This window comes from Pantherophis guttatus, chromosome 10 (genome assembly GCF_059756535.1).
Source record: "Pantherophis guttatus breed Tessera chromosome 10, ASM5975653v1, whole genome shotgun sequence".
Classification (NCBI taxonomy): domain Eukaryota; kingdom Metazoa; phylum Chordata; class Lepidosauria; order Squamata; family Colubridae; genus Pantherophis; species Pantherophis guttatus.
Window position 1 is genome coordinate 25,988,445 of NC_142072.1, and position 23,123 is coordinate 26,011,567.

Below are 23,123 nucleotides of genomic sequence, written 5' to 3' on the forward strand. Positions count from 1 at the left end.
CGATCTAAGGAATAAGGAGATTGCAATAGTAATTGAAGAGCTGAAGCAGAGGGTTGTTGCCATCGCTGAAAAGATTAAAAGGTATGAAAACCGAGTAACTCAGTTCAAGGAAAACTCACAGTTCAGAGCAAATCAGCACCAGTTTTATAAGAATTTAGAAAATGGAAATGGAGTAACAACAAATGAAAAGCCTGATAAAGAGAAAGCTCTGAAATTCTGGAAGAATTTGTGGGAAAACAACAAGAAGCACAACAGAAATGCAAAATGGATCAAACAGGTTGAGGACTCTATTAAAATGCATAAAATGGAAGACGTGAAAATAACAAAAGCAATGGTGCAAAGACAGTCAAGAAAAGTGAAGAACTGGAGTGCACCTGGACCGGATGAGCTGCATGGCTTCTGGTTAAAGGCACTTACAAGTCTGCACAAAAGATTGGCAACCCAGATGAACCAGATCCTAAAAACACCTGAAAATGATGGATGGATGACAACTGGAAGGACATTTTTGATCCAAAAAGATAAAGAAAAAGGAAAGGACCCTGGAAACTATAGGCCAATCACTTGCTTGCCAACAACATACAAGCTTCTTACTGGTATCATTGCAAACCAAATCTATGGATACCTGGAAAGAAATAACTTGCTTCCTGTAGAACAGAAAGGATGCTGCAAAAACTCAAGAGGAACAAAAGATCAATTGCTGATCGACAAGATAATCCTAAAGAACTCAAAGAAAAGACGAACCAACCTGTTCATGGCTTGGATAGACTATAGGAAAGCATTTGATTCAGTTCCCCATAGCTGGATCAAGAAATGCCTGGAAATATTAGGCATCAGCAGCAACATACAAAAATTCATGGAATCTTCAATGAACCTCTGGAAAACAAAACTTATGGCTAATGAAGAAGAACTGGGTGAAGTTGAAATTAAACGAGGCATTTTCCAGGGCGATTCCCTTTCACCCCTACTTTTTATACTCTCAATGCTACCACTGACAATCATTTTGAAGAAGATGAACTGTGGATACGAACTTGCAAAGAAAGGACTGAAAATCTCGCACTTGATGTACATGGATGATTTGAAGCTGTTTGGTAAAACAAAAGCTGAACTGAATTTATTAATTGAAAACACAAAAGAATTCAGCCAAGACATTGGTATGCAGTTTGGAATTGACAAATGTGCAACAATAGCAACCAAAGCAGGCAAGATCATAGAAGAGGATGGAATAGAACTAGAGAATGAAGAAATGATAAAGGCAGTAAAATCAGAAGAAGGCTACAAGTACTTGGGAATTTTAGAAGCCTCTGACTTAATGCATAATAAAGTCAAGGAATTAACTTCAGCCAAGTACATTCGACGAATTCGTAAGATATTAATGTCCAAACTGAGTGGAGGAAACATCATAAAAGCCATAAATACCTGGGCTATACCTGTGATTAGATACTCTGCAGGAATAATTGACTGGACCCAGATGGAGTTAGACAATTTGGACAGAAAAACAAGGAAGCTTATGACAATGAATCATGCCTTGCACCCTAAAAGTGATGTTGACCGATTATATTTACCAAGAGCAGAGGGTGGTCGAGGACTCCTACAAGTAAAGCAGACTGTGGAAGAAGAAAAATGCAGCTTGAATGATTACACCCAGAAAAGTGAAGAACCAATGATTAAGGAAGTAAATAAAGGAGGCCTTTTAAAGACAACTAAAACAAAAGCAGAATATAAGAAAGAAGTAATTGAGCAGCGAGCTGAAAATTGGAAACACAAAGCTCTGCATGGCCAATACTTGAAAAGTATTGAAGGCAAAGCTGACCAGAAACTAACTTGGAACTGGTTAAGATCAGGAGTACTGAAAAAAGAAACAGAAAGCTTTATTTTGGCAGCTCAAGAACAAGCCCTAGCCACAAACTGCATGAAGGCAAAAATTCAACATGTTACCACCAACAGCAAATGCCGCCTCTGCAATGAAAAAGAAGAGACAATTGACCACCTGATCAGTGGGTGCAGCAAAATTTCACAAACTGACTACCTACAACGCCATGACCGTGTTGCTAAAATCATTCACTGGAAATTGTGCCAGAAGTTTGGATTTGAGTACAGCAAAAACCACTGGGAACATCAGGTTGAGAAAGTTTTAGAGAATGAGAAACTCAAGATCTTGTGGGACTTTAGGATTCAGACTGACAGGCACTTGGTCCACAACACACCTGACATAACAATAGTTGAAAAGAAAAAAGTATGATTCATTGACATTGCAATACCTGGTGATGCACGAATTGAAGATAAGCAGCAAGAAAAAATCACAAAGTACCGGGACTTACAAATTGAAGTTGAGCGACTGTGGAAAAAGAAATTGTGTGTTGTCCCGATTGTAATTGGAGCCCTCGGAGCAATACCCAAAGGGCTACCCCGCTATTTAGAAATTCTAAATTTGCCGGACTTGAACATTTTGACTCTACAAAAAACCACCTTACTCGGAACAGCTTACATCCTCCGACGATACCTTAACAGTTCCTAGGTCCTTGGTTAGGACTCGAGCTGCTGAGCTATTAACCAGCCTCAAAGGCTGTGAATCTCACTAAAGATTAACCAATAAATAATAATAATAATAATAATAATTTTATTTCTATACCGCCCTTCTCCTGAAGGACTCAGGGCGGTGTACAGCCTATTTAAAAACACAAGACAAAACAACGATTTAAAATTTAAAATGATTAAATAAATTTGGCTTAATTTAAAACCCCAGAAATTTAAAATATCCCAATTTAAAATTATTATGTTGATAGCCCGGCCTGACGGAACAACAGGGTCTTCAGTGCGCAGCGAAACACCCGGAGGTCGGAGATCTTACGTATTTCCGGGGGCAGTTCATTCCACAGGGCTGGGGCTCCCACAGAGAAGGCCCTCCCCCTGGGTGTCGCCAGCCGACATAGGACAGTTTTTTCCCAAACGCCATCACTCTGCTAAACAAATAATTCCCTCAACACTGTCAAACTATTCACTAAGTCTGCACTACTATTAATCTTCTCATCGTTCCCATCACCCGTCTCCTTCCACTTATGACTGTATGACTGTAACTTTGTTGCTTATATCCTTACGATTTATATTGACTGTTTCCTAATAGGATTTGATTGCTTATTTGTACCCTATGACTATCATTAAGTGTTGTACCTTATGATTCTTGATGAACGTATCTTTTCTTTTATGTACACTGAGAGCGTATGCACCAAGACAAATTCCTTTTGTGTCCAATCACACTTGGCCAATAAAAAATTCTATTCTATTCTATTCTATTCTATTCTATTCTATTCTATTCTATTCTATTCTATTCTATTCTATTCTATTCTATTCTATTCTATTCTATTCTATTCTATAATAATTTGAACGTGGTCATTTATGCAAGGAAAAACCCTAGGTTCATTTGTTTGATGGTTGGTTGGTTGGCTGACTGGCTGGTTTTGGTTCGGTGGTCTATGGTATTCTTAACAGTCTTCTCCAACTCAGAAGTTATCAGTACTGTTCCTAACATAAACAGCTTTCTATAATCAATGAAGCACATATTGACTTCTTTTTTATTTTATTTGGCTTTCTCAATTATCCAGTAAGCATCAGAAATAATACCTTGTGTTCCTCAGTCTTTTCTAAAGCCAGCTTGAATATCTGGCATCTCCTTTTCCCTGTAGGCCTTTAATCCTACACTCATTGGATTATTTTAAGCATTATTTTGCTGGCATGAGAAATTAAGGATATTGTGTGATAATTTGCACACTCTGTTAAGTCTCATTTTTTGGTATTGGATGTACTGAAGATTAAGTAGGACACACAGGGCATACAAAAAGGAGAATTCATGGCTTGGGAGGATGACATGGTGGTGGTGGGGGGGGAACCTTGGTTGTAGTCACTGATAAGAAGCTGAATGTCAGCCATCCATGTGAGATAGCTGCCGAAAGGACTGCATTAGAGGAAGCATTATATGAAAGATATTTCAAAGTAGCATTCTTCACTGCATTGCACTGGTGAGAGCACATTTGGAGAACTATGTATAATGCTGGGGACTATCTTTCCTGAAGGATGTTGACAGGTTGAAACAAATCTACGAAAGGGCGATTAAAATAATACAGAAGAACATGCCTATGAAGACAAAGTGAAGGAATTTGGAATATTCAATCCAAAGGAAAGAAGAATGTGGGAATATCATGGTCCACCATTCTATCATTCTACCATTTGCATAATTCTATAATTTAAAAATTGCCTAAAGCTTTCTAAACATCATTCTTAAAGGTTGCAACTTTTAAAATTCTGGAGGGGGTGGGAAATGTCTTCAGTTCTTCTGGGGGAGAAATCATGACCATATTTGAGTTCAATTTGATTGATGGATTTTAATTTAATTTAATTAATTCAATTTATATGCCGCCCCTCTCCGAAGACTCAGGGCGGCTAAATTAAAGATCCAATAGTTTTTCTCTCTCTTTGTTAAATTATGACCAAAACCACCATCCCCCCAAAAACCATTCTGTAAAGTCTTTCCTTCCCTCTCTCCCCTTTCCCCATTAATACAGATGGAACTCAAAGGGATCAGTCTTCTAAAAAAATTGTTCCTAGTTATTCAGTTGAAGTGCATGGTCTTATTTTGGACCATGCAGGAGAACAAAGCTCAAGACAGGGCAAATGACAATCCCAAAGAGAAGCATGTGGGGTTAGGGTGATGGGGTTGGGGTTGGGGTGATACAATGAATCCTTTCAACTAGAGACACATACCTTCTTCCATTAGTCTTTGTTTGATTACACCAGGTTACAAAACAGAGGCTTGATGGATTGATTGATTATGTCCTGTCAAGTCTGTGTCAACTTTTAGCAACTATAAAGATTTTCTCCATGATCAGGTCTCTAATCTGCTCTTTCAGGGTTTCTAATGGAGCATCCATCACCACTATAATTAAATCCATCCACTGGCTGATCGTTGTCTCTTCTTTTCTCTCCTTCCATCTTTCACAGCATCAGATTCTTCTCCAGAGAGTTAAATTGATTTGATTATGTGCCATTGAATTGTTGCTGTTTGAAATCACATAAATAGATTTTCTCTAAGATGATTTGTCTCCAATCTGGTCTTTCAGGTTTTCTAACTGTGCCCCCATCTCCACCTTTCTGCTAGTCCTCTTCTTCTCTTTCCTTCTACCTTTCCCATCATAGAGATCCTTCTCCAGAGAGCTGGGTCTTCACATAATGTATCTGGAGTAGAATAATTTGAGCCTGGTTGTTTGTGCATTAAGTGAGAATAATGGGTTGATTTGTTCAATTATTTGCTTCTTTTCTTGGCATTGTATTGATTGATTGACTTGGGCCTTAGAATGGCTTGATGAATTGGAGTGGAACAACAGTAATTTTGTTTCCTGAAATGCCCATTTCAAAATGAGTCTGTCTATAAGTTCTGAAGAACTTTATCACTGGATATTCTCTGCACAGTCGCCAGCCATTCACCAAGTTTTTGCATTTCATATCCAATGCTATTTTATGTCAATAGCTGGAGTATTTGGCAGGACTAATAGGTGACCATTAATTAATTAATCAATCAATTAATTAATTAATTTGTTGCAATGTTTTCAGGATCAGACTCAATAAATCATTTAAGAATTAATAGTTCAAATATATCTCTCTTTATTTACACAAGGCATTCTATATTCACTGAATATTCACAGATAGAAGCAAGGAATGAGTGCGTGCAGCTCCTTATATATACAATGGGTGGAGCTAGATATGGGAGTGGTGAAGTATGAATACATTAAGAAGTGAAGAATAAATTAACCCCTGATATCCCGTTCATATACTATTTACATATTGGAGAATAAGGCATTTACTTGTGACAAATCCTCCTCTAAATGCCGATTCGACATGCTACACCAATTACATTCAGATTCAGAACAATACAAAACATATAACTTAGAAGTCAGGTATTTATGTTGCTTAGATGGCAAAGGTTTTGTTAATATGTCAGCTAATTGTTCTGATGTCTCACAATGCACCGCTTTAATAAATCCATCCTGAGATAACTGTCTCACATGTTTAAATTTTATATCTATATGTCTGGACCTTTGTCCAATGGCGTCAGATCTAGATATTTCGATAGCCGCTTTATTATCCTCATGCATGACAAAAGGCAAGGTAGGTTTTTTCCAAATGTCAGAAATTAAGTCATTAAACCATACAAGGTTATTTGCTGCTTTAGATAGACAAACATATTCTGCTTCTGTTGTTGAAGTGGCCACTAAATCTTGTTTGCCAGTGTACCAATAAACTGGACAACCATTAAGGAGGAATATATAACCAGATGTACTTTTTCTGCATGAAGTGTCTCCAGCCCAATCTGCATCTGCGTAACATGTGAGGTTTGGCTCCTTGACATTATTAGGCTCTAATATCAAACAAAAATCTAAGGTATTCTTTAAATATCTTAATATCCTTTTGACAGCTTCCCAATGATACATTGTTGGTTTGCTGACATGTCTGGACAACAAATTGAGGGGTAAAACGATATCAGGTCTGGTCCAATTGGAAATGTAAAGAAGGGAGCCTATGATTGATCTATAGAATGTGTTATCTTTGAACTCAGGGGATGATTCATCTGCATTCCTTAGAAAGTCAGTCTGCATAGGAGTGTCACAGGGTTTGGCATCGCTTAGATTACATTTGTTCAAGAGCTCTATGATCTTATCTCTCTGGGAAAGCTTGAATCCCCTTCTAGTTTTACTAATTTGAACACCAAGATACTTATTTACTTTACCTAAAGATTTCAGTGAAAAATGTTCATTTAGCTTTGTTACAAATGTTTCTCTTCTTTCTTTATGTTTACCTATGTACAAAATGTCATCCACATAGATCAATACAAATTCTATGTAATCATCACCCTTTTTAACAAAGAAACAGTTATCAGCAGTAGTAGCACTGAAATCCATAGTTTTAAGTACTTTTACTAAACAATCATACCATCGTTTACCAGATTGTTTTAACCCGTATAAACTTTTGTTTAATAACCAAGTCTCATTCTTGTTTGTGTATTGACTGTGAGGTGCTCTTACATATATTTCCTTATCTAATTTTGCGTGTAAATACGCAGTCTGTATGTCATATTGGAATACATCGAGATTGAGTGCTGATGCTACAACTAGAGCTGTTTTGACACTCTCAGTTCTTACTGTGGGGGAGTATGTGTCAGTATAATCCTCGGGATATTTCTGTGCATAACCTTGTGCAACTAATCTAGCCTTGTATAGAGTATTGCCTCCCTCTAAATTTTTAATTTTATATATCCACCTAGTGCCAATAATAGTTTTGTCCTTTGGTGCAATTGCAGGTGTAAATACATCTAATCCTTGTAAACTTTCCATCTCTTTTGTCATTGCTAATTCCCATTTTTCTTTTTCTTTAGGAGAAAGTTTTAACACTTCCTCATATGTATTAGGTGTCGTTGATTCTCCGTTCATATGCATTATATAATCCTTGTACTTATTTGGCATTTGATTTCTGGTGTTTCTAATTGTTTTTTCAGGTTTACTATTATTATCATGCAAATATCTTGCTTCCTTTTTTGTTAATGTATCTGTCTTTATTTTGTGTTGACTGTTTGTCCATGTTTTGGTTTTGTTTCTATGTTTGTTGTCATTTTGCTTTTCTATAGTTCTTTTTTCTTGGGGTTTTGTATCTGTGTTGTTGCTTGGGAATATTTCATTAAGATGTATTTTAGACCAGTTGGCCTGTTCATGGAACACAGCTGTTCTGGAAACTATAAATTTGTTATTATTATCAATGAATCTGTATCTTTTTGTACCTGTCTCATATCCCATAAATCTAAGTCTTCTAGACACATTTTCTCCTTTTCTTCTTAATTGTTTTGGTATGTGTACGTCTGCAGTGACTCCAAATATGTGCATGTGTGCTAATTTTGGTTTCCTATTATACATCACTTCATATGGTGTCTTATTTACAATGCTGGACCAAGTTCTATTTTGTGTGTAATTGGAATACTGTAGGGCTTCTGACCAGAATTGTTTGCTTAAGCCAGCATCTTCCAATGTGCATCTAATCATGGTTTGTAATGTGGAGTTCTTTCTCTCTACAGTTCCGTTTTGGAATGCAGAAAATGGGCTAGATGTGTAATGTAACATTCCTTTGTCCTTCAGCCATTGGGAGAATTCCTTAGACATGAATTCACATCCCCTATCTGTCATGATTTGTTTTATTTTGATATTGTGTTGTGTTTCTACGCGTTTGTAAAATTCTTTAAATTTTTGAAAAGTTTCATCTTTATGTTTTAATGTGTAAACAAATCCATAACGACTATAATCGTCCACAATGGTTAAGAAGTAACGTTTTTTATAAGTGATTGATGGAGTTAGTGGACCAACCAGGTCCATGTGTACTAAATCAAAAATTTTGTTGGTTGACCTTGTTGATTTTCTAGGCCTGGGACTAGTTTTGAGTTTTGTAGACTTACATACTGAGCATTCCAAATAGTTTTCACAATTTTTTATTTTAACACCTTCTGCGTGTTCAGTCATTTTTTGTACTACAGGAAAACTGGCATGTCCTAACTTCCTATGTAAAACATGAGCACACTCATCATGAATTGGCTTACCTATTTTTGGTTTTTTCTCATTATGTGCATCCTTGTGATTATGAGCTACTTTACATTCATCATTGTCACTGTTACTAATGTTTCCATCATCTAGTTCAATACAATCTTCCATATTTGAATCAATGTTGTGTAACCATTTCTCCTTTGTTATTAAATAAGGTAGGCCTCCTTTAATCATTACTGTACCTATATCTATTTTATTTTTCTCCAAGGTCGCTTTTCCTTTTGAAAACACAATATTAATATCAGAATCTCTGCTTAGTTTTATGGCACTTAGTATGTTATGAGGTATTTCAGGTATTAGTAATACCCCCTCTATTTTTCCTAGGCCAGGTAAGGTTACATTTCCTCTACCTATTACTTGGACCTTTTCTTGGTTAGCTACCTTTATTACAAATTTATCTTCTACAAATGAAGATAATATACTTTTATTATTAGTGGTATGATTAGTTGCTCCAGAATCAATAAGCCAATTATTGTTCTCAGTTTGCTGTATGTTAGTGTTGTCTTGTTTGTTTAGTCCATTCAGTGAACCAGATTTTCTATCCTTTGAATTATCTCTGCCCCCTCTATGCTCTTTATAATTTGGTGGGCTTCTATATCTATGTCTATCAATGGAAGACTGTCTATAGTTGTATTTATTTCTGTGTTCTGACCTATGTTTTTCTTTTGGAATTTTGGGGCAATCTCTCCTATTGTGTTCCTTGGATCCACAGTTGTGGCATTTAAATGTTTCATGATATCTTTCTTGAAAAGCTACCTTTCTATATGGTTTGTGTTCTATGTGGTTGTTAGAGCGACTCCTCCTTGAATTGTCTTCAGCTATTAACTTATTGGATAGACTTTCTATGGATAAGTATCCTAGATTGATTGTGTCTAAATGTGACATATAATTATCCCATGATGGGTCAAGTGAGTTGATGATAACACTTTTCATCGTTTGGTCTGAAATCACCTCCCCCCTTAAATGCAGTTCAGCTCTAATTTTGTTTAAAGATATTAAATGTTCACTTATGGAAACCCCTGGTTTTATCCTAGAAGAAAAGAAATCTTTAGACATTCTTGTGGTAGTAGCTACACTATCACTGTGAAATAAATTGAACATGCATTGAATAATTTCTGAGACAGTCAGATTTTGCTTAATGCTGTGATACATTGCAGGAGATACACTAGAAATTAATAAGAAAAATGCTCTATGGTGTAAGCAGTCTAACTTTAGAGTCCAAGGTCTTTTTGGGGGATTAGTGATAAAAAACAGTAAGTTTTCTTTCATAAAGACAACCTGGAGCTGCTGATACCATTCTTGTAAATTAATGCCATCTATTCTCAGCTTTGGGAAGTCACTGGGCAAGTTTCCGACATTATTGGGTCCATTACTTACAACCGGGGGTAGTCCGTGGTCTCGTAAATGCTGGAAATTACAAAATGGCGTGGGGATGCTCGCAACGAGTCTGCACGATCCTTTCAGCAACTCATGTCTTCCTGGACCGTCTGCGTAGTCCTGCGTATGCGCATTGCTCATTTCATTCCTGGAGTCGTCGTGAGAGGTTCTCGTCGTTGCGGCTCGCTCGCTCTGCTCCTCCTCAGATGAATCGGTCTCCGACTCAATCTTGGGAGTCCTGACGATGGCAGTTGTTCTTTTTCTTCTCTTGAGAGCGTTGGTGCTTGCATCGATCTGCGGTGTGGGGCGGTATCTGCAGGGCTCTCTGGGTTCAGGCGTCAGTGCTCTCGTCGTCAGGATGGGAGCGGGTAGATTTTGAGGCGTTGGTTTGCTCGCTTGCTTTCTAGTTGATTTTTCGGTAATCTTTAGTTTCGGTCCAAATGCAGCAAAAAGCGTTTTCATTGCTGACTTTATTTGTGTGTCTGTTGGATCACCTTCACTTTCCGATTCTGATCCTTCTGAGGTGTTTGACTTTTCTTTTTCATTTTCGTTATCTAGTAACGTCTTTCGCGCCAGAAATTTTGAATCAAGTTTTCTGATTGGCTCTGCTTCGCTCACTCTGGAGGTCTGTTGAAACCAAGATGGCTGCCATTCGAAATTTTGCGCGGGATCACCGTTTTTCTTCTTCACAGCGTTTTTGTCTGTAATCGTATCACTCACTATTTTTGAATCTTTTGGCTTTTCAGTGGCGATGTGCTTCTCTCTCGCTGTTCCGCTGTTTTTCAGCATATCTTGGAGGTTCGCGATGAGGCTTTCATCGTTCTTCTGGCTTTTTAACAGTTTTAATATCTCTGACCTGAGTTCGTTGTTTTCTATTTTGTTTTCCTCTCGGTCATCATTTTCATTTATTATTTCTTCGTCTTCAGTGGTGTATTCTTCAGATTCTCTCGAAATCGCATTTGTGGACTCATCGATTATTTCTTGATCCGTTTCCATTTCTTTGCTGTATGCCCTGGTGTTGGGCCTATCTCTCTTAGACATATTTAAGTTTTTATTGAGTCAATTCAACCATCCTCTGCTACCAGCTTGTTGCAATGTTTTCAGGATCAGACTCAATAAATCATTTAAGAATTAATAGTTCAAATATATCTCTCTTTATTTACACAAGGCATTCTATATTCACTGAATATTCACAGATAGAAGCAAGGAATGAGTGCGTGCAGCTCCTTATATATACAATGGGTGGAGCTAGATATGGGAGTGGTGAAGTATGAATACATTAAGAAGTGAAGAATAAATTAACCCCTGATATCCCGTTCATATACTATTTACATATTGGAGAATAAGGCATTTACTTGTGACATAATTGATTAATTAATTTCATCAAGCATGTATTAGATAACAGATATAAGTATAAACGTGATTTTGAATACATGAAATGGATATGAATAAAAGGGAACATTAGGACAGGGACGGAAGGCATGCTGCATGCCCCTTACAGACCTCTTAGGAATGGGGTGAGATTGACAGTAGGCAGTCTAAGGTTAAAGTTTTGGGGTGGTTGAGGATACAACCACAGAGTCAGGTAGAGCATTCCAGGCATTACCACTCTGTTGCTGAAGTCATATTTTCTGCAATCGAGTTTGGAGCGGTTTACCTCGAGTTCGTATCTATTGTGTGCTCATGTATTGTTGTGGTTGAAGCTGAAATAGTCATTGACAGGTTGGACATTGTGGCAGATAATTTTATGTACTATGCTTAGGTTGGATTGAAGACGGCGAATTTCTAAATTGTCTAAGCCCAACATTTCAAGCCTGGTGGCATAAGATATTCTGTTGCGAGCAGAGGAGTGAAAGACTCTTCTTGTGAAATATCTCTGGACACATTTGATTGTATTAATGTCCAATATGCAGTGCGGGTTCCAGACAGATGAGCTGTATTCAAGAATTGGTCTAGCAAAAGTTTTGCATGCCCTAGTTTGCAGTTCAATATTACCGGAGAAGAAGCTACACAAGATTAGGTTAACAACTCTTAATGCTTTTTTAGCAATGCTGTTACAGTGAGCTCTGGCACTTAGATCATTTGAGATGAGTACTCCAAGGTCCTTGACAGAGTGAGGGTCATCCACAAGGTCATATCTGCCCAACTTGTATTTTGTGTTCTGATTTTTTTTGCCAATGTGTAAGACAGAGCATTTGTTGGTTGAGATTTGGAGTTGCCAATTGTTTGACCATTCTGACAAGGTCTTTTTGTAGGATAGCAGCATTGTTGGTGGTGTTGACTAGTTTTACATCATCAGCGAAGAGAATACAGTTGCTTATAATATGATTGCAAAGGTCATTTATGTAAAGTATAAAGAGTGTGGGTCCTAAAACGCTTTAGGAACGCAGTTATCCACTTATGCAGGGATCCGGAAATGCCATAAGATTTTACTTTTAGAAGTAGTTTGCTGTGATAACTGGCATTTAATATTTGATAACAGATGTGACACAGAGGTGTTTAGAACAGCACTTTATCATACTATATATTTGAAGGCAAAAAAAAAAAAATCAACAAAAGTGCCAGTACGCATTTGAGTAACATTTTTTATAATGTTAAGGTTTGCATGATAATTTTTAGCATTTTGGAAAATTTTGGGTATAGTATCAATTGTAAAAGTAGCAATAATATACAGACTTGCAACCCACAGGGACCAACCATTGTGTGATGAAAGGGAAACACCAGCCTTTTTGAGGAGCAGTTTGTGGGAACTGGAGAAGAATATTGAGGAAGATGTGTCAGGTGTAAGCAGTGTCACCCGTAGCTTTAGTCAGCAACTTTATTGACTTCTACCTATGTTACAAGGGATGTGGTGGCTCAGTGGATAAGATGCTGAGCTTGTTGATCGGAAGGTCAACAGTTCAGCAGTTCAAATCCCTAGTGCCGCGTAATGGGGTGAGCTCCCGTTACTTGTCCCAGCTCGAAAGCACGTAAAAAAAAATGCAAGTAGAAAAATAGGGACCACCTTTGGTGGGAAGGTAACAATGTTCCATGTGCCTTTGGCATTGAGTCATGCCAGCCACATGACCACGGAGATGTCTTCGGACAGTGCTGACTGGCTCTTTGGCTTTGAAACAGAGATGAGCATCGCCCCCTAGAGTCGGGAACGACTAGCACATATGTGCGAGGGGAACCTTTACCTTTACCTTTACCTATGTTACAAGAATCTCTTCAGACTGCTTGCCTTTTCCTGGGAACAAACAGATAAGGTTTCATGGACCTTAGGGGAGGTCATGTTTATGTGTCTTGCAGCTGTAGAAGGACTCCAAACTAAGCCCCCACTGGACCTCTTCTTCCTTCCTGACTGGCAATTTCCCAACAAGATGGCAGATGCCAGAGGACCAAAGAGAAGCCTACAGAGAAATCCCCTCATGGATTATCCTGATCAGGCCTACATAAATCAACTCTCCTCCACCACCTGCCTTCTGTGCAGCATGGCCAGGACTCAAGTCATTGCCAGACCGAGAAGAGAGCTGGTTCCTCTTATTGGAAAGCCTTATTAAGAGGGAAGGCAGGGGCCAGAAACAGCTTGGCTAAGGAGTTGCTTACAAGGCTGAAAGGTTGATTGAGATGAATGATATGAGTGTAAGGAAAACAAGGTTCAAATTGCTGCTGCTTGATCCCTCAAGAATTTGACAAGGTTTCAGTGAGATTTAGTTCCAACCAAACTTTGCTTCCTTAAAAAGGGGGTTGTGGATGTATGACAAAAATTTGGAGTGCAGAGCCTGAAGAATATCTGAATTGCCCCTACCTGTAGCCCAATATCAGCCCTTGGAGCTAAACCAGGCAGGAAACATAATTAAATGAACCAATTCTGCTTTAAAGTTATATTAACAGAATCTTGCAAGTCTAAAAGTATAAACTTCCCACTACCATTTTTAAATGCTTTATCCATTAGGGCGAGTCCTTTCTAAGTCTGTCTGTTAAGCCACTGGGGGCTCCTAACTCTCTTCTTTGATTGTTTCCAAGGCAACATCTTTTCCCCTCTCCCCAAGGTCATGTACACATTCCATTTACACTAGTGGTGGGTTGCTCCCGGTTTGGCCCAGTTCAGACGAGCCGGTAGTGATGATGTTGTGATGTCAGCGAACCAGTTCTCTATGACTGTGAGCTGGGCCCTCCCACCTGCCCCCGTGTTATACCTACCTTTATTTGTTGTTTTTTAGCCCAGCTGATAGGCACAGCAGAGTGGATTGCTGCACCTCAGCTGGGCAGAAATCTAATGTGCGAGCGAAGCGAGCATGCACGCGGCAATCATGAACAAAGCGCGTGCACGAAGAGAACCAGTGGTAACACTGGTTGGAACCCACTACTGATTTACACCCAACTGAATAATGAGGCAGGGGCGAGGTTCCATCAAATTGCCAGTGGGTCATCTTCTACTCCACCATTTTATTTTATTTTTTGTAGAAGTCAGGCAGACGGATCCCAGAATGATATTTGAAGGTGCTACTGTTCAATAGAAATGCAGATCTCCTTTTCTGAAGATTGGCCCTAGAAAAGGTCATTCCAGCAAGTGTCTATAGGAAATATTGATTTGAGCTCAAGATATCAAAATAATTGAAAGTTTAATATTTCAAATCAATACAAAAGAAGGAAAAGGGGATTTTGCATGGGGGAAATGAGATAATAAAAGATCTTCTCCAGAGCTGGAAAAGGCCATGAAGGGGGTGGAGGAGTTTGGTTTGGAAAGCTACCCCTGTTGTCCCCAATTCGGGTCTGAGCCTGGTGCCGAAGCCAGTGATGGACATCAGACACGAGGTGCAGGTTCTCTGATTGTTTTTTATTGGCGTACTCTAAGGAAAAGGGCTCCTGGACAAAATGCCAAGAACAAAGGATTAAGTAAGCTTTATACATTTTCACTAAAAGAGAAGGCGGGACAAGGCAAGAAATATCATCTAATAAACATTTTAGTAATAATTCTACAATTTGTTCTATTGGTCTCTGGCTGTCCCTATTCCTAAACTTTGGCTAATGAATGCCCCAGGAGTTATCTAATACACATTTTATTGGCTGTAGGCCATCTGTATTCCTAATTTTTAGCTGAGGCCTGCAAGTTGTCTAACTCTTGTTACTTTTATCAGCTTTCTAACTACCCAGAATTGTTACAAGATTTACACATGCATATTTCCTGGCATTCTTTGTTCTTGCCAGACACACTCAACAATTACAGCCTTCCTGGTTTACTTTCAAGTGTGTGCCATGACCTGGCTTTATTTTAGTATACAGCCCATCATCCCCAAGTATCAGATCCTAAATGGGTCACCTCCACTTAGTCTGTTGCAGAGAAAACAGCTTGTTATTCATGAATAAGCCCATATGAAAGTAAACCGACCCTCAGATCTTTACCCAAAATACCACGAAAAAAGCACCACCCATGGATAAACCAACTCATATTTTTCATTATCCGTTAGTTAAAAATTTGAGGGTCTACCCATCTATGGGTAAGCCAAATCCAATTTCTGAAGTATATTTGGGAACCTAAAGCTCTCAATTTATTCACGAGTATATACGGTAACTTCATGCAGCATGACAAATATATTGGCCATGGTAGGTCCACAGACCCAGCTGAGTGATTCAGCATTTCGGAGAGTTTTATCATTGGTTGCAAAGAATGGGCAGCTCATCTTTTGCAACAAAAGACTTTTTTCCAGAATTTGCAGGCACTTCTCTTTGTCTCTGTGTGAACCAGTTTTGATAACGGCCAAATGAAAAAAGTACATTATCTCTTGGGCATGTGCCTATAAGAGTTTATAAGAGATCTGTTAAGACTTACAAGTACAAGCAAAAGATCAGAAAGATTTACTCTATACCCATGATGGCGAACGTATGGCATGCGTGCCCTGGGTGGCACTCAGAGCCATCTTTCCGGGCATGCAAGCTGTTGCCCAACTCACCTGCAGCTGCACATGTGCACGTGCCCCAGCTAGTGTTCAGGCTTCCCATGTCCATGCACAAAATTCAGGGGACCCAGCTGGTCTTTGGTGTTCTCCTGTGCATGCAGGTGTGTTTGCGCATGCACGAGAGTACTTGCACGCAGCATGCACATGCACAGATGGCATTTGCACCGGTGCATTGTGCGCGTGAAAACCATGCGCATGCGCAGATGGTGTGATTCTCACGCAGAACACAGGAGCCACATGAAACCTGCATGCATGTGCAGATGGTGCGATTGCATGCACAGTGCGCAGGGATCCACGTGAAAGTCGTGTGCATGCCCCAATGGTGTGGTTGCATGTGCAGAACACAGGGGTGCACGCAAGAAAGCCAGGGGAATGTCCAGATGGTGCAGTTGCACACGCAGTTGGAGCTGCTGCACGTTAGTGCGGATGGCACGCAAGCGTGCAAAGTGCAAAAAGCACATACCTGTTTGGCACTCAGTGAGTAAAAGGTTCGCCAACACTGCTCTATACTGATAAGTAGATATGGGTACCAAGGGGTGGAACTTTGATCAAATGGGTTCCGTTGCCATCTTGGGCAGTGGTGAAATCTAAAATTTGTTACTACCGGTTCTGTGGGCGTGGCTTGGGGGGGTAATGTGACTGGGTGGGCGTGGCCAATTTTTTTTTTTTTACTTTTAAAACCATTTTTTCTACAACCTTTTCGGCAAAGAGGTTGTAAACAAATGCTTTCAAAAGGCTCTAACGATCCCAGCTGAGTTGCCTGATTGGCAGAGCCTTTTTTTCTTTTAAATGCCTCTGACGACCAGGCAACTCAGCTTGGATCGCCAGAGGCATTTAAAAGAAAAAAAGGGTTTTTTTCTATTAAAAGACTTTGACGATCCCAGCTGAGCCATGCGATCATCATTTTTTTTTACTTTTAAAAACATTTTTTGGCCGAAGAGGTTGTAGAAAAAATGCTTTTAAAAGTAAAAAAAAAAAAAGCCTCTGATGATTGTGCGGCTCAGCTGGGCATGGGGCGGGTGGGGGCAGGGATTTTTGCTACCATTCTCCGAACCACCCGCCTCCATCACTACCAGATCGGGCAATCTGGTCTGAACCGGGAGCATTTCACCCCTGATCTTGGGGGGTTTTTTTACCCACCCAATGCTCCCCCAGAAATCCCTGCCTGCATAGCTTCTTAGCCTCCTCTCATTTCCTAAACATTATGAAGTTCTAAGACCAGAGTGCGCAAGAGCACCACTGTTCCTATTTCAGATTCATGCTTGCTTTCCAATAACCAGGACATGAACCTGAATTAAGTTGCAGGCCTCTTCCGTGTAAATTGATTTAAAATTAAAGGTAATTAGAAAGTGACTGCCCAGCCATGTCTTTAATACATTCGCTTCACAGTCGTGCATAGACAAAGTACAATTTTTAAGAACTCTGAGAGGCCAAAGACTGAAGCCTAAAGCAAAGCCTGCAGATTTTGGTCTTCAGTTCAAGAATCTGAGAACTCCGATTTGCTTTTTTTAGAATAACATTTCCAAAGTTCACCATGGGCCGGACCCAGGGGTGAAATGGTCCCTGTTCGGACTGGCTCGGGTGAGTAGGTAATGATGGGGGCAGGCAGTTTGGAGAACTGGTAGCAAAAATCCCTGCCCCCCCCCCACATGCCCAGATGAGCCGCACGATCATCAGAGGCTTTTTTTTTTCTTTTAAATGGCTCTGACGATCCCAGCTCTGACGATCCCAGCTGAGTTGCCTGATCGGCAGAGGGTTTTTTAAAAACCCTCTGATGATCAGGCAACTCAGCTGGGATCGTCAGAGCCTTTTGAAAGCATTTTTTTTACATGGTTTTACATGTAAAAAATGGTTTTAAAAGTAAAAAAAAATTGGCCACGCCCACCCAGTCACATTACCCCCACACACACCAAGCCACGCCCACAGAACTGGTAGTAACAAATTTTAGTTTTCACCACTGGCCGGACCTTGTGTCAAACAGTTACAAAGAGAGAGGACAGAGCCTAGTGCCAGTGGTGGCAATGTTTTGAGCCAGCCTTGTGGCATTACAGTTCCAAACTGTCATGTCCGCTGAGCATGCTGGCTAAAAATTCTGAGCATTATTGTTTGGAAGGCAACATAATGATTTTTTAAATGTATTGTGAGCCGCCCTGAGTCTTCGGAGAGGGGCGGCATATAAATGTAATTAATTAAATTAAACAGATGGAGGAATTCAAAGGGGGATGGGGAACTTTATATTGTGACGGTTGAAAGCCATGTTTTCTCAAAGCTAGTCCATTGGTAGAGGGGAAGAAGACCCTTCCTTTCCTGTTTCCCATTTTTCTAATCCAGACATCTCCATCCACCTGCATTCTATTCTTTTCTTGAGCTTTCTCTCTCCCTTTTTCTTTCCTTCCTTCCTTCCTTCCTTCCTTCCTTCCTTCCTTCCTTCCCTTTCCTCTCTCTCTCTCTCTTCATCTCTCTTTCACTCAATAGCAAAGCATAGGGAGCGGGTTTTTTTCTCAAAGCTTCAACCAACCTTTCAACTGTTGCCATGTGGCTAAGCCAGGGGTCTGGAGCAGGGGTGAAATCCAGCAGGTTCTGACAGGTTCTGGAGAACCGATAGCAGAAATTTTGAGCAGTTTGGAGAACCGGCAAATACTACCTCTGGCTGGCCCCAGAGTGAGGTGGGAATGGTGGTGAGTTGCTCCCGGTTCGCAGCGGTTCGCAAGAACCGGTAGTAAAAATTTGTAGTAGTTCGGAGAACCGGTAATAACATTGGCTGGCCACGCCCCCGAACCGGTCCCTGGCTTAGTCGCCACTCGATTATCCCACCACCTCATCAAAGGCTTTTTTTTTTTACTTTTAAAAGCATTTTTTTTACAACCTCTTCGGCCAAAAAATGCTTTTAAAAGTTAAAAAAAAAAGCCTCTGATGATCATGCGGCTCAGCTGGGATCATCACAGACTTTTAAAAGCATTTAAAAGCATTTTTTCTACCAAAGAGGTTTTTCAGCCGAAGAGGTTGTAGGAAAAAAAATGCCTTTAAAAGCCTCTGGCGATCCCAGCTGAGTTGCCTGATCGTCAGAGGCTTCTAAAAGCATTTTTTTTCCTGCAACTTCTTAAGGTTGTAGAAAAAAACCGCTTTTAAAAGTAAAAAAAAAAAAGTTGGCCACGCCCACCCAGTCACATTACCCCCCCATCAAACCACGCCCACAAAATAAGCCACACCCACAGAACCAGTAGTAAAAAATTTTAGAACCCACCCCTGGTGGGAATGGAGATTTTGCAGTATCCTTCCCCTGCCATACCCACCAAGCCACACAACACCCACCAAGCCACGCCCACAGAACCTGTAGTAAAAAAAATTGGATTTCACCACTGGTCTGGACCCATTTCCCACAGAAAAAAAAAACACTGGGAGCAACAAAACCTGGGTGGGTGTGGCCAACTCCATGGCACTTACTCTCACCTAGTCACATGACATCCCCCCCAGCCACGCCTACCCAGCAGGTCATTACAGCAGAGAACCAGTTGTTAAAAAACACACTGGAAACCACAAAACCCTTCTCTCTCTTTCTCCCTCTCTCTCTCTCTCCCCACTCTCTCTGTATCTCTTTATGTCTCTCTCCCACCTCTCTCTCCCCCCTCTGTGTCTCCCCCTCCTTCTTCCCCTCTCTCTGTATCTCTCTCTCCCTCTCCCTCTTCCCCTCCCTCTGCCCCCCTCTCTTTGTATCTCTCTCTGTGTATATCTTTCGGCCCCTCCCTATCTTCCCCCCTCTCTCCCCTTCTCTCTCTGTATCTCTGTGTGTGTGTGTCTATGTCTCCCTCCCTCTCTCACCACCATCGCCCTTACCTTCTCAGGCCAGGCGAGAAGTGACTTGGAGGGGATGGTGAGGGCGGGGCCAGCCAGTGATGAGACAGGGAGCTGCAGCAGAGGGCCCAAAGAGCTGCATGCAGCTCCAGAGCCATGGGTTGCCAACACCCGGGCTAAGCAGTGCTGCCTTAATTTGTTCGTCACCCAGACTTTCTACACAATGCTCCACTTGGCTAGAGCCTGTAGAACAAAACACTCCCACCAGGCAACACAAAGACCTGGACCGAGGCAACTAACACACATGCTATTTTACAGGGGATGGTTGCTGAGCCTGAGAGCTTTCTGTTTAATACAAAGCCAACCTTACCCCAAGGAAGCTGATGTTTTTTTTTATGGCCATTTATTTGCTATTATTCAGACATGCTGGCTGATCTATTACAACTCATCTGTACAAAAATTGCAGAAGGGAACTCCGATAGCTCGTTATGGTTGGAGTTCTTGTAAGCCACTCGTAAACAGAGTTGGAGGGCTGCCAACTATAGAAGATCTGCTTGCCTCTTAAATTGGCTAGTCAGGGGCATCTCAAGCTGGGCAAGGGGGCATGTGATGTCCCAGATCATGACATTGCCATGAAAATGTAGTGAATTATCTAATTTGCAAATTGCATGATTGATGTCATTTGGAGGATGATGTGGATGTATTCATCATCATTGTGGTGGGCACTTATGACAGCTTCTCCAGCACTGAGCAAAAAAGCCATGGTGGCACAGTGGTTAGAAAGCAGCATTGCAGGCTAACTCTGCTGACTGCCAGCAGTTTGATCCTGACCGGTTCAAGGTTGACTCAGCCTTCCATCCTTCCAAGAGCAGTAAAACGGGGACCCAGATTGTTGGGGGCAATAGGCTGACTCTGTAAACTGCTTAGAGAGGGTTGTAAAGCACTGTAAAGTGGATTATTGGATTCACGGTTAAATTTGGAAGATCATGTTATGACCATGACCAGGGGGGCATTTGCTCAGGTTCGCCTGGTACGCCAGTTCCGCCCTTATTTGGACCAAGATGCCCTACGCATGGTCACTTATGCACTCGTCACCTCCCGTATTGACTACTATTGACTAGTGATGGGTGTCCCGACACTCCCATGTTACACCTCTCCTGCGTGACCTGCATTGGTTGCTGGTTGCCCTCCGGGTGAGATTCAAGGTGCTGGTGATCACCTATAAAGCCCGACATGGCTTAAACCCAGGATATTTGGCGGACCATCTGCAGCCAGCAACAGCTTCCCATCACCCGGTGCGCTCCCACAGAGAGGGCCTACTCAGGGTGCTGTCGGCCAGATAATGTCGGATGGCGACCCCAAGGGAGAGAGCTTTCTCTGTAGGTGCACCCGCCCTTTGGAATCAACTCCCTCTGGAGCTCCAGGTGGCCCCCAACCTTCGCTCCTTCTGCTGTGGGCTGAAAATGTGGCTATTCCATCTAGCCGCCCTAGACTGATGGGGTTTTTAATAGAATTTAATGGGGTTTTATTGGATTTTTTGTCAATTTTATTATGGACTTTGTTTTTAACGGTTTGTTTATTTTTGTTTATTGTTGTGAGCCGCCCTGAGTCCTGCAGAGATAGGGTGTCATATAAGTCCAAAGAAAGAAAGAAAGAAAGAAAGAAAGAAAGAAAGAAAGAAAGAAAGAAAGAAAGAAAGAAAGAAAGAAAGAAAGAAAGAAAGAAAGATGCGTAAGTCTAAGTGCTATTGCTAAATGCTATTAGATCCTCTATATGGGTTAGTCTACAATTCCCACCATCCCTTTGACTGCATATACAGCCTGGAAATGGGAGAAACTATAATTTAGTGGGAGGAGTTGGGAAAGCTGAGAAATAGTGGTGCTTTCTCCAAAATAAGCAGCCTATTTTTATCCCCATAACTTTCTTCATGCATCCAATTGCAAAAATTTAATTTTTCTCTCCATTGCAGGTCCTGCCTCTTCCTTTCTCTCCAGTTCCCCATTCCAAGGAGATTTCGCAGCCAACCGCCTTCAGCCTTGGCATCCATTTGTCCTTGCTACTCGAGCTGCGGAGTTTCTCAGCCTAATGTCTGAATCCTGAAACAATAAGCCCATTCCACAGATAGGAGCTGAGGAAGTCATTGCACTACTTTAACTTCCTATCCAAATCAATCTAACATCACCCAGCAACCAGGCGCTCTGTTGGGGGCAAAGCCACTCAGCCACAGCAAAGCACACCATGCCAATGCATGAGCCTCCCCTGATCATCCGTTTATTTCATCAGTTTATGAGCAATAATTGAAACTTTTATTACAGCATTTAGTTTAAAAACAAAGCCAGTAAAATCATGGCAAATGAAATCTTGAAGATGGCAGGCATGGCTCCAAAAAGAATAACATCATTTTGAAAAGCTGATAAAAATTTAAAAGCTGTGGCCAAGTGCTCATTTCCAAGTGGGGAAATCTAAATTTTGAAAATGGATTGATAATATTGCCAAACTTCAGAAGGAAAGAGGGGGTCTTCTGGTAAAGAATGGAATCTTCCAAAAAGATAAGATTTTTGACATTTTTCCCATGTTTGTCCTATCTTCTCCTTCTTATATTTCTGTCTGGGAGTTTAACACAATAATTCAAAATATCAGAGGTCTGGGAGTAGGGATGACTTCTACTGTGATGAAGATTTTGAGACAGGCCCACAAACACCCCAACAGGAGCAATGGAGAAAGGTTCTATCCCCACAGCCTTCCGAAATAGGTTTGCATTGATCTTTGGATCAAGAAGCCTGGATAGCTCAACAGACTAAGCACTATAATTTAACACCAGCTGTCTGCAATTACTGTAAGTTCGAATCTCTCCAAGGCTCAAGGTTGACTCAGCCTTCCATCCTTTCTAAGGTAGGTAAATTGAGGACCCAGTTTGTGGGGGCAATAAGATGACTTTGTATAAAAATACATACAAAAGTATGAAGGCTATTGCTTAACACACTGTAAGCCGCCCTGAGTCTCCGGAGAAGGGCGGCATATAAATCAAATTAAAAAAAAAAAGAAGAAGGAGAATTGGCAGGGTTATACATGATAGAACCTAGAATAACAAGGTAGGAAGGAAACTTTGAGGTCTACTAGTCTAGCATCCCTGTTTAACAGGAGACCTCCATATCATTCTGGACAAATGGCTGTCCAATCTCTTCTTTAAAATCTCCAGTGATGGAGTACCTGCAACTTCTGGACACAAGCCATTTGATTGATTGATTGATTGATTGATTGATTGATTGCTCTCACTGTTGGGAAATCTCTCCTTAGTTCTAGGTTGGTTCTCTCTTTAATGATCTTCCATCTGTTATGCCTTGTCCTGCCCTCTGGTACTTTAAAGAAAAGGTAGATACTC